The sequence below is a fragment of the Sinohyriopsis cumingii genome, chromosome 14, assembly GCF_028554795.1.
Source record: "Sinohyriopsis cumingii isolate HCF-2022 chromosome 14, ASM2855479v2, whole genome shotgun sequence".
NCBI lineage: Eukaryota > Metazoa > Mollusca > Bivalvia > Unionida > Unionidae > Sinohyriopsis > Sinohyriopsis cumingii.
The window spans coordinates 33,473,928-33,487,059 of NC_142974.1; the positions used below are offsets into that span (position 1 = coordinate 33,473,928).

The 13,132-nt window shown below is 34.1% G+C and overlaps 1 protein-coding gene across 6 annotated transcripts in view; it reads right to left on the reverse strand.

Annotated features, from left to right (window-relative positions):
• LOC149783539 (uncharacterized) overlaps positions 1-13,132 on the reverse strand; it is a 106,470-nt gene that overhangs the window by 12,696 nt on the left and 80,642 nt on the right. The gene's annotated exons all lie outside the window — the stretch shown is intronic.

Sequence of the window (13,132 nt, forward strand, 5' to 3'; positions counted from 1 at the left end):
CCACAGTAAACAATCCCTTCTTGTTATAAATATTCTTTTCAACAGAATATTTTATTTTCAGTAAAAAAAATCACTGGAACAAATACAACTCAGTACTATGATTCATTTTGGTGGGAAGAAATTTTCTTTGTAAGAAACAAAAAACATGATATTGCTGTCTATTCTTATATTCTTTGATTAGGGATGGTAATCAATTGTTCCCATCTACAGAACATTATTTGTTTATGGTCTGCCATCTAAGCTTGACCAGATAGTATTTGGTATCTGTTTGAATTCCGATAGGACAATATCTAACATAATGAGAGGGAAGCTATGATTTATTCCCAGTAGGATATCTGACAGAAGATTTAGGGTGCTTCTCTGTTTATTTTGAAATGGGAAATAGATCCACTGATGTATCCATGTACCTACTTATCCAAGTGTCTACGTATCTACGTACTTATGTATCCACCTACCCACACAAAGTTTGGGGGCTGAAAGAGGCAAGACAGTAAGGAGGATGGAGAAGGGAAAAAGCGAAAGAACCTAGAGGAACAACCACAGTGAAGGTGGAGACTGGAATAAGCAGGTTACAAAGATGTACAAGGCAATAACTTCGATTGTTCAGTCGATTATATGATGAACAAAATCTATCATTTAAAACAGATTGACTATTTATATAACTATATTTGTGTTTGAAATTCGGTTAACGATTTATTTAAAAATGAAGTGTATCATTCTGTTGTAATGTATTGTCACAGTTGTTTATGTAATTGATTAAACTGTTGTTTTATTTCATGTACAGGGGCTTGTGTCATGCTGTTTTATATATCTGCTCAGATCTCTATTTATTCCGCCTATAAGTTTCAACCTTTACATTAATATTTACTTGATCCGGGCAATAACACAGAAGGCGATCATCTCCTAGATAACAAGAACTGAATAAAGCAGACACCTGGTAAGAAGGTACAATCTGCCAATCAAAAGCATCAGCAGCACCCCTACAAAATCTTGTACCTTATGCACATGGGCAAGCAGAATGCTGGTTTTTCACTACCCTAGCAAGCAGGTGCTAATTAAATGTAACATTCAGGGTCTGACAAGTCTTTACCTAGAGCTTGGGGTTACATTCTGGTTCTAGGCTACAGACTCTATGACCTGTTCTATAATGTTTCAAAACATAACTAAAACTAAGCAAACAGTTGTAACTATGACGACTTGTCCTTCACATTATCTTACGAAATAGTCCCCAAAACTTCTAAGTACAAGGCAAAGTAACGTCCACAAAACAAAACAAAACGTTACAGAGATTACATGTAGATGGCTCTAATGGAGAAGAATACGGAAATTCTGCCTGCTGTAAGGTGTTATTGAGAAGGCTGAATAAATTATCAATGAATCATGCCATATGGAGAGGGGAAGTCTAAGGATTCTTTCTCTACAGGCTACCATCTGAGTCAGAAATATGTCAGAACATAGTATGCTAATTTCACCAGTATTCCCTTACTTTGCCTTGCTAACCTGCATTTGGGTTTCCTCCTTTCAACTCTTAATACCATATCATGCAAACACCTGATACATTAAGAGTACGTGATTTAAATTGCAAAATTGCAGTCTTTTCTCTAGGCTGCAGCTGTGCACCTTTCTCACATTAAAGGTCAAAAATGTAAATCTGGGCAAAATATATATAAGGGCACACAAAAATACGTGTTGATATCATCTGCTATCTTGTACTCTTTGTCCAGACTATTAGACAACTCTACATGTTTTGAAGATGCATAATTTTATGACTTGGGTAATACAGCAAGCTTCTCACTGGTAAAGATTAATTCATGTGTTTACAGAGCTATCAGTGAACAAAAAGTAAACAATTAAATAATGACTCACTTTTTTCATGTTGAATATACTTAAGTCACTGAAGGTAATAATGATCGATGGTTTGATATAAATACAAATACTACCAAGCTAGAGATCACAGGAAATTATACATGGTACTGATAAATGTGCACTGTGATACACATAAGCCATGGTACTGATAAATGTGCACTGTGATACACAAGCCATGGTACTGATACATGTGCATTGTAAAACACAAGCCATGGTGCTGATAGTTTGTGCATGTGATACACAAGCCATGGCACTGATACATGTGCATTGTGATACACAAGCCATGGTACTGATACATGTGCACTGTGATACACAAGTCATGGTACTGATAAAAATGCACTATGATACACTAGCCATGGTACTGATACATGTGCACTGTGATACACAAGTCATGGCACTGATACATGTGCACTGTGATACACAAGCCATAGCACTGATACATGTGCATTGTGATACACAAGCCATGGCACTGATACACGTATATTGTGATACACAAGCCATGGCACTGATACACATGCATTGTGATACACAAGCCATGGCACTGATACACATGCGCTGTGATACACAAGCCATGGTTTTACAGTAACTGATACACGTGCATTGTGATACACAAGCCATGGTACCGATACACGTGCATTGTGATACACAAGCCATGGTACCGATACATGTGCATTGTGATACACAATCCATGGTACTGATACATGTGCATTGTGATACAGAAGCCATGGCACTGATACATGTAAAAAACAGTATACAGAACAGAGAGACAAACAGACAATACTTATTCCAAACAAGTGATCATCAAAAAGAACTTAAAGTGTATATTGTTTTTAATTGATTCTCCAGCTTTTAGTATTTATGTCTGTATCATAACTGTACAATTATCAATGCAATGAAATATCTTTGAATCATTTGATCCCTAAAAATAGTGTCCACAGACAAACAGCAAAATATAATTTGAAAAATGAATGCCTACCTTTCTTAAGAAAACCACAAACTTGCCTTTTCTGCAAGTCTGCAAAGACTACTAAGAATCCACATTTTTGAAGTGAAATTTGCTTGTGTGGTCAGCCTATAGTTTACAGTTAAAGTGCATTTAAACATTTGTTTTGGTCAAAAGGCAAAGAAAAACCATCATCCCAGACTATCTTTTATAACGAATGTGGAATATACAACCAGATAGCTACACGTGCCACACAAATTTCCTCAGCCACTGCATAATGTTCTGGCACACCTGGGTCTACACAGTTTTGTTAAGAATAATCAGCACAACAAACAACATTGACCTTGATATGCTGGGACATTATGTGACAGCAGATCAGGCTGTTGGTTCTAGCTGAATGCAGACTATAAAGAAGAATTTATGGTACAGTTGTTATTTATTGCAGACAATGTATCTAAGCCACGCCAAGTTAAAACAATTATCTTTTATTTGTGCACTAACACTCTAATGAGTCTTTTGCAGAATGAAGGAGGATTCTGATACCCCCCTCAAAATAAAACTTCCAACAGTGCACCAGCTCATGATAATAACATCTTCGTGAGATAAAACAGGCAACAGATCCGACAAGCTGTACTGAGCCATGCAAAATGTGGGATAACCAGAGAACTTTGGGATAACCAGGGCTTCAAAATTCTTTGTACTCTTGTTTAATAATGCATGTCCTTGGCCCCTGCATATTTTGTTTTAGCTATCGGTGTATATAATAACTCCATAGATAGTAATTCAATAAAAAGAACTTGTTTAATGTGATCTGAAGGAGTAACAAGAGGCCAAAGAGGCTCTAAGCTCACTCAACTGTATATAGACACTGGTATGGTACAAATTACCACCCTTTTGCTACATTAAACAATAACAACAACAACAACAATAATAATAATAATAATAATAACAACAATAACAATAGTAATAATAATAATAATAATAATAATAATAACTTTATTTAATGAAGGTGACAAATAAATTAGTTGCATGGAACTAATCTTCCCTGTAGTCCTTCCTCTATTATATGTATATTTACATACATAATGCATAGTTGCACACACAATAAAGGCACATACAACTCTTAATTCTTCCAACAAAAAAGCAATGTCCATGTTCACACTGAAAAGTGTGTATATATATATATATATATATATATATATATATATATATATATATACATATACATATACATATACACACACACACTCAATATATATAACAGTACCAATCTTAACATAAAATTTCATAGCTTTTTGCATTTGATCACAAATGTTAAATGTTAAGGAAAAACAGGTCCCTTTAGTGGCCATTCAGTTTACATTAGTGTGATTGTTGTTGTGTGTAACTTTACATAATGTAGCAGTATATTAAATTGTTCGGTCAGACAAATTAATCTTAGTTTGTATTTCTTTAAATGAATAAAGATGTTGCAACTTTCTATTTGTCAAAGTTCATTACAAATATGACAAGACCATATTACATTACTGCACCTTATTAACTAGTTAATTCTGAAAGACATAGGCTCTTAAAATGTTGATAATTGCAAATCTACATTATATCCTGAACAAACAACAATAAAGCCAAAAATATGTATGTGTATTTGTTTTCAATGCCATGGTATACAATCTTAGGAAACAATGTACATTGTGTTCAATCCTGGGCAACACTTAACCACAACTGCTTGCTCAATCAACTAGTATAATGCACACATGCATGAAGCAATGCTATTTTCTGAAAAAAATAATTACCTGAATTAAAAATAAATTATTTACTTAACCTTATAAGTAATTGCAAATAATCAAAATTAATTCTTAAGCAATAGTTGTTGTAACTATCAAAAATTGCTTTTTTTAACCACCAAATAAAAGCCACTGTCATGTACGCATGACTTGGCCATGATGTCAGCCAATCCCAACATGGTTAATCAGGTGCTTGCTCAAAATCAATTAATTCTTCCCTAATGCCTAAATAAATGGAATGTGATATTTTATGGATGTATATAGGATAGGTCTGGAAATTCAAGACTGTTTTTGGACATTCATCAGGAGCAGTTCTAATCCTTGAAACATGCATGTAGTTTTATCCCACCCCTCTTGATCTTACCACACATTTTTCATGTAAAGTTTGAAGTCATCATATGCTTATACCAATATGTTAAACATCAGACTGTATCATATTTCCTTAACATTTAGTACAAAATGCAAACATCAGTTTCACATCACTGACCTACAACTTAGGGCAACTGTCACTATGATACTAAGCATGGCCATTTTACATGAACTGTAAAGTTCAGAGCTCCCGATAATGTCAAACAAGTATGTTTTATTTTCAAATTTAATGAATACCAGTAACCAGCAATTGACCATAAATATAGTTACATACGTTTTTTTTACATACATTTCACTTCAGAATGTTGAGCTGTGTTTGCTATTGTCAATGCTCTTTGAAAGGGTATAGATAGGCAATTACATGTACTACTTGCTTGTTATTGCCAACAAACCCTTGGAAAAGGTACAGATTTGTCAATACGCTCATTGGAAAGGTACAGATTTGTCAATACAACACACTGATTGGAGGGGAATAGATTTGTCAAGATTTTTTGTAAGTGAATACATAGGCAATTACATGAAGGCATAGAATTGTCAATACACTCAGTGGAAGGGCACAGATTAGTCAATACACTCATTGGAAGGGTAGAGATTAGTCAACACGTTTTAGGCAATTACATATGCTACTTGTTTGTTATTGTCAACACACCTTTTCAAAAGGTACAGATTTGTCAATACACTCACCAGAAGAAAATAGATTTGTCAACACTTTCTAAGTGAGTAGATAGGCCATTTACATATGCTACTTGTTTATTATTGTCAACACAACTTATAGACAGGTACAGATTTGTCAATACACTCATTGGAAAGGTAAAGATTGATCAATCACACACTCTTTCAGTTAACAGATAGGTAATTCCATGTACTACTTACTTGTTCACCATTGTCAGCACACTCTTTAGAAGGGGATAGAAAGCAAATTCCATGCAAGGCCATGACAAAACTTACGTGTATTTCTCATTGCACTGGTTTAAAAATCAGGGAAGACAGATCTTTTTTAAGCATTATATATAACATGATTTTTGTGATCTTTTTACCATTGTGGAAAAAAGTGCTCGAGTCAGCAATAACAAACAGGAATGGTTGGGCCAATCAAAAACACACATTTTTTTGTTTGGCCTAACTGTTTCCTATTGTGAACATGCTCATTGCAAGGCTATTGATAGGCAATAAAATATACTACTGTCATTTTTCTTTCTCTTTCTTTAAGGTCTTCAAGAGCATATCTGTCAAAACAAATTGTACTCCGACTTAAAAATTTCAAAGTGTGATTTGTGTTTACTTACCACATAAATATGTCTCTTACAAACAATTCAAACACTTGCAACTGTGGATTTTGATATGAAAAAGATTCAGTAACAACTGGAAGCCAAGACCTTGCAGACGGGAAATGAGATTTTGTCTGATAATATTTATTTTGTCATATCACTTACAGTATCAAAAACATAGCGCAATTTGTTGCCTGCCCGAGTGTGCCATATGATATAAAGGATACAATTTAAATTAGTGGCTGGGACATTTCCTGCTCACAGATGAAATATTTAAATCATGTTGTTACCTGACATTTCTAATGAAAGCACATCCTGTGTATGTCATGCAACTTGTGAGCATTATTGTGAATACAAATTGCGACAATATTTAGGTCCTGAAAGGATACTATCCAAATAATACTGATATGTCCAATGTATCACGATACAAGGTATTTTCAAAATAATATTGATGTGTACTGTGTATAATGATATAATATGGTTCTAGCAGAGTGTATATCATAATAATACTGTTGTTTACAGTGTATCAATATAAGGTGGTCCTTACAGAATATGTATCCAAATAATACGGATGAATAAAGTGTTACTACACAGTGGTCCTTATAGAATATGTATCCAAATAATACTGATGAATAAAGTGTTACTACACAGTGGTCCTTACAGAATATGTATCCAAATAATACGGATGAATAAAGTGTTACTACACAGTGGTCCTTATAGAATATGCATCCAAATAATATGGATGAATAAAGTGTTACTACACAGTGGTCCTTACAGAATATGTATCCAAATAATACTGATCAATAAAGTGTTACTACACAGTGGTCCTTATAGAATATGTATTCAAATAATACTGTTCTTTACAGTGTATCAATATACAGTGGTCCTTATTGGGTATGTATCCAAATAATACTGTTCTTTACAGTGTATCAATATACAGTGGTTCTTATTGGGTATGTATCCAAATAATACTGTTCTTTACAGTGTATCAGTATACAGTGGTCCTTACTGGGTATGTATCAAAATACTGTCCATGTGGTTCAAGTCTCTACTTGGCCAACACAGGTATGTGAGAAAGCTTGCCAGTAGAGTCCCATGTGTCAGTGGTTCTCCCTTGGTTTCTCTTGTACTTGCTGCACTAAATACATGTATACTGGCCACTATGTATAGCCTATCAAGTGCTGAAAAAAATGGTATTAGGCCCACAACAACAACAAAGCCCAAAACGGGGCAGATGGCCAAAAAATCTGAGTTAACATGGTACCTTTAAATGTTCTCTCTCATTCTGCATGGAAGAGAGGCAATATCTGCAGACTTTGAAAGGAATTGTATCAGGATGTTCTCTGTGAAATGCTTGTCAACTTCTGTTTTCCATTAACAAAAAGAACTTGTTGAAAGTTTCTTTCCAATTTTAGTAATGGCAGCTAAATTTGATAACAAATCAGCATCATTCTTTATACACTTTGTCATGCCCAAGCATTTTATTCACAAATATGGAGAAAAAAATTCATTTAAGTTAAATCTGATGACTTGCCAGTATTTTTGTGTATGCTGACTGACTGGAGATAACCTGAACACGTGTGATTAGTTTGGTTCTATATCAAAGTGCCATTAATGCACCAAACACACAAAAAATCTGAAAAATATACTGTATTAATTTTTGAAAATTTATCAGTATCATTTTATGAAGTTTTAGCAGTTGTGATTAACATTTCTGGGTACAAAATTCCAATCTTTGATGGTTCTTGGGATGAAAATAACAGAGCAAAATTATAACTATCCATTCAAGCAGAGGGTGACTCTAATGTAGGTACATGTATATTCAATAAGACTTATTCTGGCCAAATTGATAGTGTATTTTTCAGCATTTTCTAAACCTGGTAAAATGCACCTTGGTTTAAAGGCTTCCAAGACAAACTTGTTCATATGGAGGTCACATTTCCTGGTGTGTAGTCATATCAGTTGTAAAATACATTGCTGACAGCCTTTGAATTTGTTCAAGTTCATCCTTTAATGCTTGGGAATGGGTTATCCTGTAATGACTGGGAATAAGTCATCCTGTGAAGCTTGGGAATGGGTCATCCAGTAATGCTTGGGAATGGGTTATCCTGTAATGCTTGGGAATGGGTCATCCTGTAATACTATACAGGCAGGCATATTCTAGCATAGGTCAAAGTAAACCTTGGAAAGTTTCTGATTTTGTGGGCATGATGATACACAAGTTAGGTCTTAACTGGGCTGAAACATGACTTGCCTTGATGCACACCCAGTGAATGTTAAAGTTCCATTTATGACTAATGGTAACTGTGATGTCTATATATTTTATTTAGGTATAGACTTTTTAAATAAGTCCTTTCCAAGAAAAATAGCACACTCATTTTAGGAGACTTTGTCAAGTACTTTTCCACAGAATATAACACACAACTCTTAGGAGACTTTCTAAAGAAGTTCTATCCAAGGAATATAACATACTAATTTTATAGACATTCTAAAGAAGTTCCTTCCTAGGAATATAACATACTAATTTTATAGACATTCTAAAGAAGTTCTTTCCATGGAATATAACACTAATTTTATAGACATTCTAAAGAAGTTCCTTCCTAGGAATATAACATACTAATTTTATTGACATTCTAAAGAAGTTCTTTCCAAGGAATATAACATACTAATTTTATAGACAATCTAAAGAAGTTCTTTCCAAGGAATATAACATACTAATTTTATAGACATTCTAAAGAAGTTCCTTCCTAGGAATATAACATACTAATTTTATAGACATTCTAAAGAAGTTCCTTCCTAGGAATATAACACTAATCTTAGGAGACTATTTCATGATTTTCATTCCATATTTTTGAAGATGGAATCAAATACTTCATTTTGGGCACTGGAAATACATAATACGTTTTGTGTCTATTAAAAATCTTACTATAGTTACAAACAAGCATAAAAAAAACAATTCAGTTCTTCAGTCCTTTTGAAATTAAAAATGATAATAAAAACTACATCTGAAACTGACAGAAATGTCCAGTGGTTCCTTCTTTGATACACACACCATGTCATACAGTATACATGAATAGAAGTAACTGGCTTTTAAAAAATACCAGTAGCAATAGGATTTTTGCAAGTTAAAATTTTACCTGAAAAATACAAGTAGTACAGAGTTACATTTGAGCACTGCTTATGCCAGATTAGCTAAAATTTCATGCAGTCTGGTTATATTGTTGCATTCAAGCAGTCTGGTTATATTACTGCATTGAAGCAGTCAGGTTATACTGCTGCATTCATGCAGTCTGGTTATATTACTGCATTCAAAAGCAGTCTGGTTATATTGTTGTATTCATGCAGTCTGGTTTTATTACTGGATTCAAGCAGTCTGGTTAAATAACTGCATTCAAGCAGTCCGGTTATATTACCGCACAAGATTAGAAAACAAGAAAACAAATTAGTAATACACGTTTAAAGGAAGTAGAACCAAGTTTTCAAATGTACAAGTTACTCTGAGAGTCTTTAAGCAAGGGTTTAAAAAATTCTTAGTTTTAAAAACATAAATTTGTTATGACGAAAAGAGCCTGAAACTGAAAAACTCCTGTGAACATCTGCATCCCTAATTATACCCTGAAGCATCTATATTTAGTATGCATATACGGAGTTCAACATGGTAACATCATATACAAACACATCTAGGCAGCTAGGACCATATCTTTAAATATGATCGATAATGATACCCACACATTCATATAGCTAGGACCATGTCTTTAAACATGAAAAATAATGATACCCACACATTCAGATAGGTAGGACCATATTGTTAAATATGATAAATAATGATACCTGCATATTCAGGTAGGTAGGACCATATTACACCTGAAAATACAGATAGGTTGGACCATATTGTTAAAGATAATAAAATATTATACCTACACATTAATATAGTTACGACAATATCGTTACACAGCACAAGACATTCCCGTCTTGAGATTAATCTGCTGCTTGCCCTAAGTTGGTTATTTTGCTGACAGACTACTAATACCTGAGCATTAACGTATCTACTTGCCCTAAGTTGATGATTTTGCTGACAGACTACTAACACCTAAGCATTAACGTGTCTACTTGCCCTAAGTTGGTGATTTAGCTGACAGACTACTAACACCTGAGCATTTACTTATCTGCTTGCCCTAAGTTGGTGATTTAGCTGACAGACTACTAACACCTGAGCATTTACTTATCTGCTTGCCCTAAGTTGGTGATTTAGCTGACAGACTACTAACGCCTGAGCATTTACTTATCTGCTTGCCCTAAGTTGGTGATTTAGCTGACAGACTACTAACACCTGAGCATTTACTTATCTGCTTGCCCTAAGTTGGTGATTTAGCTGACAGACTACTAACACCTGAGCATTTACTTATCTGCTTGCCCTAAGTTGGTGATTTAGCTGACAGACTACTAACGCCTGAGCATTTACTTATCTACTTGCCCTAAGTTGGTGATTTAGCTGACAGACTACTAACACCTGAGCATTAACGTATCTACTTGCCCTAAGTTGGTGATTTAGCTGACAGACCACTAACACCTGAGCATTTACTTATCTGCTTGCCCTAAGTTGGTGATTTAGCTGACAGACTACTAACACCTGAGCATGTACTGATCTGCTGGAGCAGTGAAACTTTCCGCTAATTGCAGGCATAGCAGTTATCAAAGTGGTCTTTAGTCAGATGTTTCTAATAATCATTCCCTTTCAAGGGTAACTGATCTGTTTAATTGAATTAATTGAATACCTACCAACATCCTACACGTGACAAGGTACAATACCCATCCCGCAGCCAATATAGACTGGTGTTATGAAACACATTAAGTAAATTAGGGTGATAGTTGCCAAAAACAACTTCCTGCACATGGGACTACCCTGATGTACTGGCCCCAAACAAGGATTTCAATAGGCATGATAAAAAATGTACGTAGGGTACATTATTAGGATCGGTCACTCAGAAAAGGCAACATTAGCCAACCCAATGAATAAGCTAGAATAATAAACATGTTTAACTATTCATTCTGTTGTTGATAAACATTAAATGCACTGTGCAGTGATGGTATGTATGTATGTATGTATGTATGGATGTATATATGTAGTATGTATGTATGTATATGTATGTGCATATGTATGTATGTATGTATGTATGTATGGATGTATTTATGTATGTGTATGTATGTATGCATATGTATGTGCATATGTATGCATGTATGTATGTATGTATGTATGTATGTATGTATGTATGTATGTATGTATGGAGTATATTTTTATGTATGAATGTGTCTGTGTGTATGCATGTATGTATGTATAAGTAGTATATATTTATGTATGAATGTGTCTGTGTGTAAGTATGTTTGCATGCACGTATGCACGTATGTATGCATGTATGTGTGTGTGTGTATGTAGTATACATTTATGTATGAATATGTATGTATGTATGAATATGTATGTATGTATGTATGTATGGATGGATGGATGGATGTATGTTATGGCATCTCAACACAATACTGGCTTAACGGTGCACACTACAGGTAAAGTTCCAAACACAATGTAGAAGTTTTGCAAGGTATGCAGCTGCCATTGAAATATCATATATTAAGATGGAGAGCGACAATAAACATGATGAAGAGAAGACAATAAAAAGTACCAGAAAAGCATGCTGGGAAAATGCATATGCCTTGCTGAAGGATGACCCAGGATGCAATCTTGTAGGCTTTGTTGCCATGTGCTTCATTAGGATTCATTTTTGGGTGTGAAAACTTTCACAAATTGTCTCGGTCATCACAACAATGATGGTACTGCTTAACTCACCAGATATCAAGATTATAAGCAAGAGATGCCATCAAGATGTGGTATGCTGTTGTAACCAGATATCAAGGATAAAGTGCATAGAAAGATTTATTTTCTGTAAACTAATGCAAAAACTACAGCAGGTTCATGTGATGATAGATTTCTTTTCTACAAAAGGAAGCAACAGACTAAAGTAGATATCCCTTCGATCACTGAAATGCTTCCCAGTTAAGAACCGTACAAGTTGGTGGATTGAAAAAGAAAAAAAAATCATAAAACGGACAAACTACATGGTAGAAACGAAAACTTGTAATTCTATTATCATGCATGATGAAACAAAGATCAAAGACTAGGAGACACACTGAAAGATGTTTCTAACTTGCATAAATAGTAATAAATGTATGCTAACAATATGTATACAGTATACATACTTATAAACAAAGATCAAAGACTTTGAGGCACAGTGAAAGATGTTTTTAACTTGCATGAATAGTAATAAGTGTATGCTAACAATATGTATACAGTATACATACTGATAAACAAAGATCAAAGACTTTGTGACACTCTGAAAGATGTTTTTAACTTGCATGAATAGTAATAAGTGTATGCTAACAATATGTATACAGTATACATACTGACAAAGATCAAAGACTACGAGACACACTGAAAGATGTTTTTAACTTGCATAAAAAATAATAAGTATGTTAACAATACATATACAGTATACATACTGATAAACAAAGATCAAAGACTTTGAGACACAGTGAAAGATGTTTTTAACTTGCATGAATATTAATAAGTGTATGCTAACAATATGTATACAGTATACATACTGATAAACAAAGATCAAAGACTTTGAGACACGCTGAAAGATGTTTTTAACTTGCATGAATAGTAATAAGTGTATGCTAACAATATGTATACAGTATACATACTGACAAAGATCAAAGACTTTGAGACACACTGAAAGATGTTTTTAACTTGCATGAATAGTAATAAGTGTATGCTAACAATATGTATACAGTATACATACTGACAAAGATCAAAGACTTTGAGACACGCTGAAAGATGTTTTTAACTTGCATGA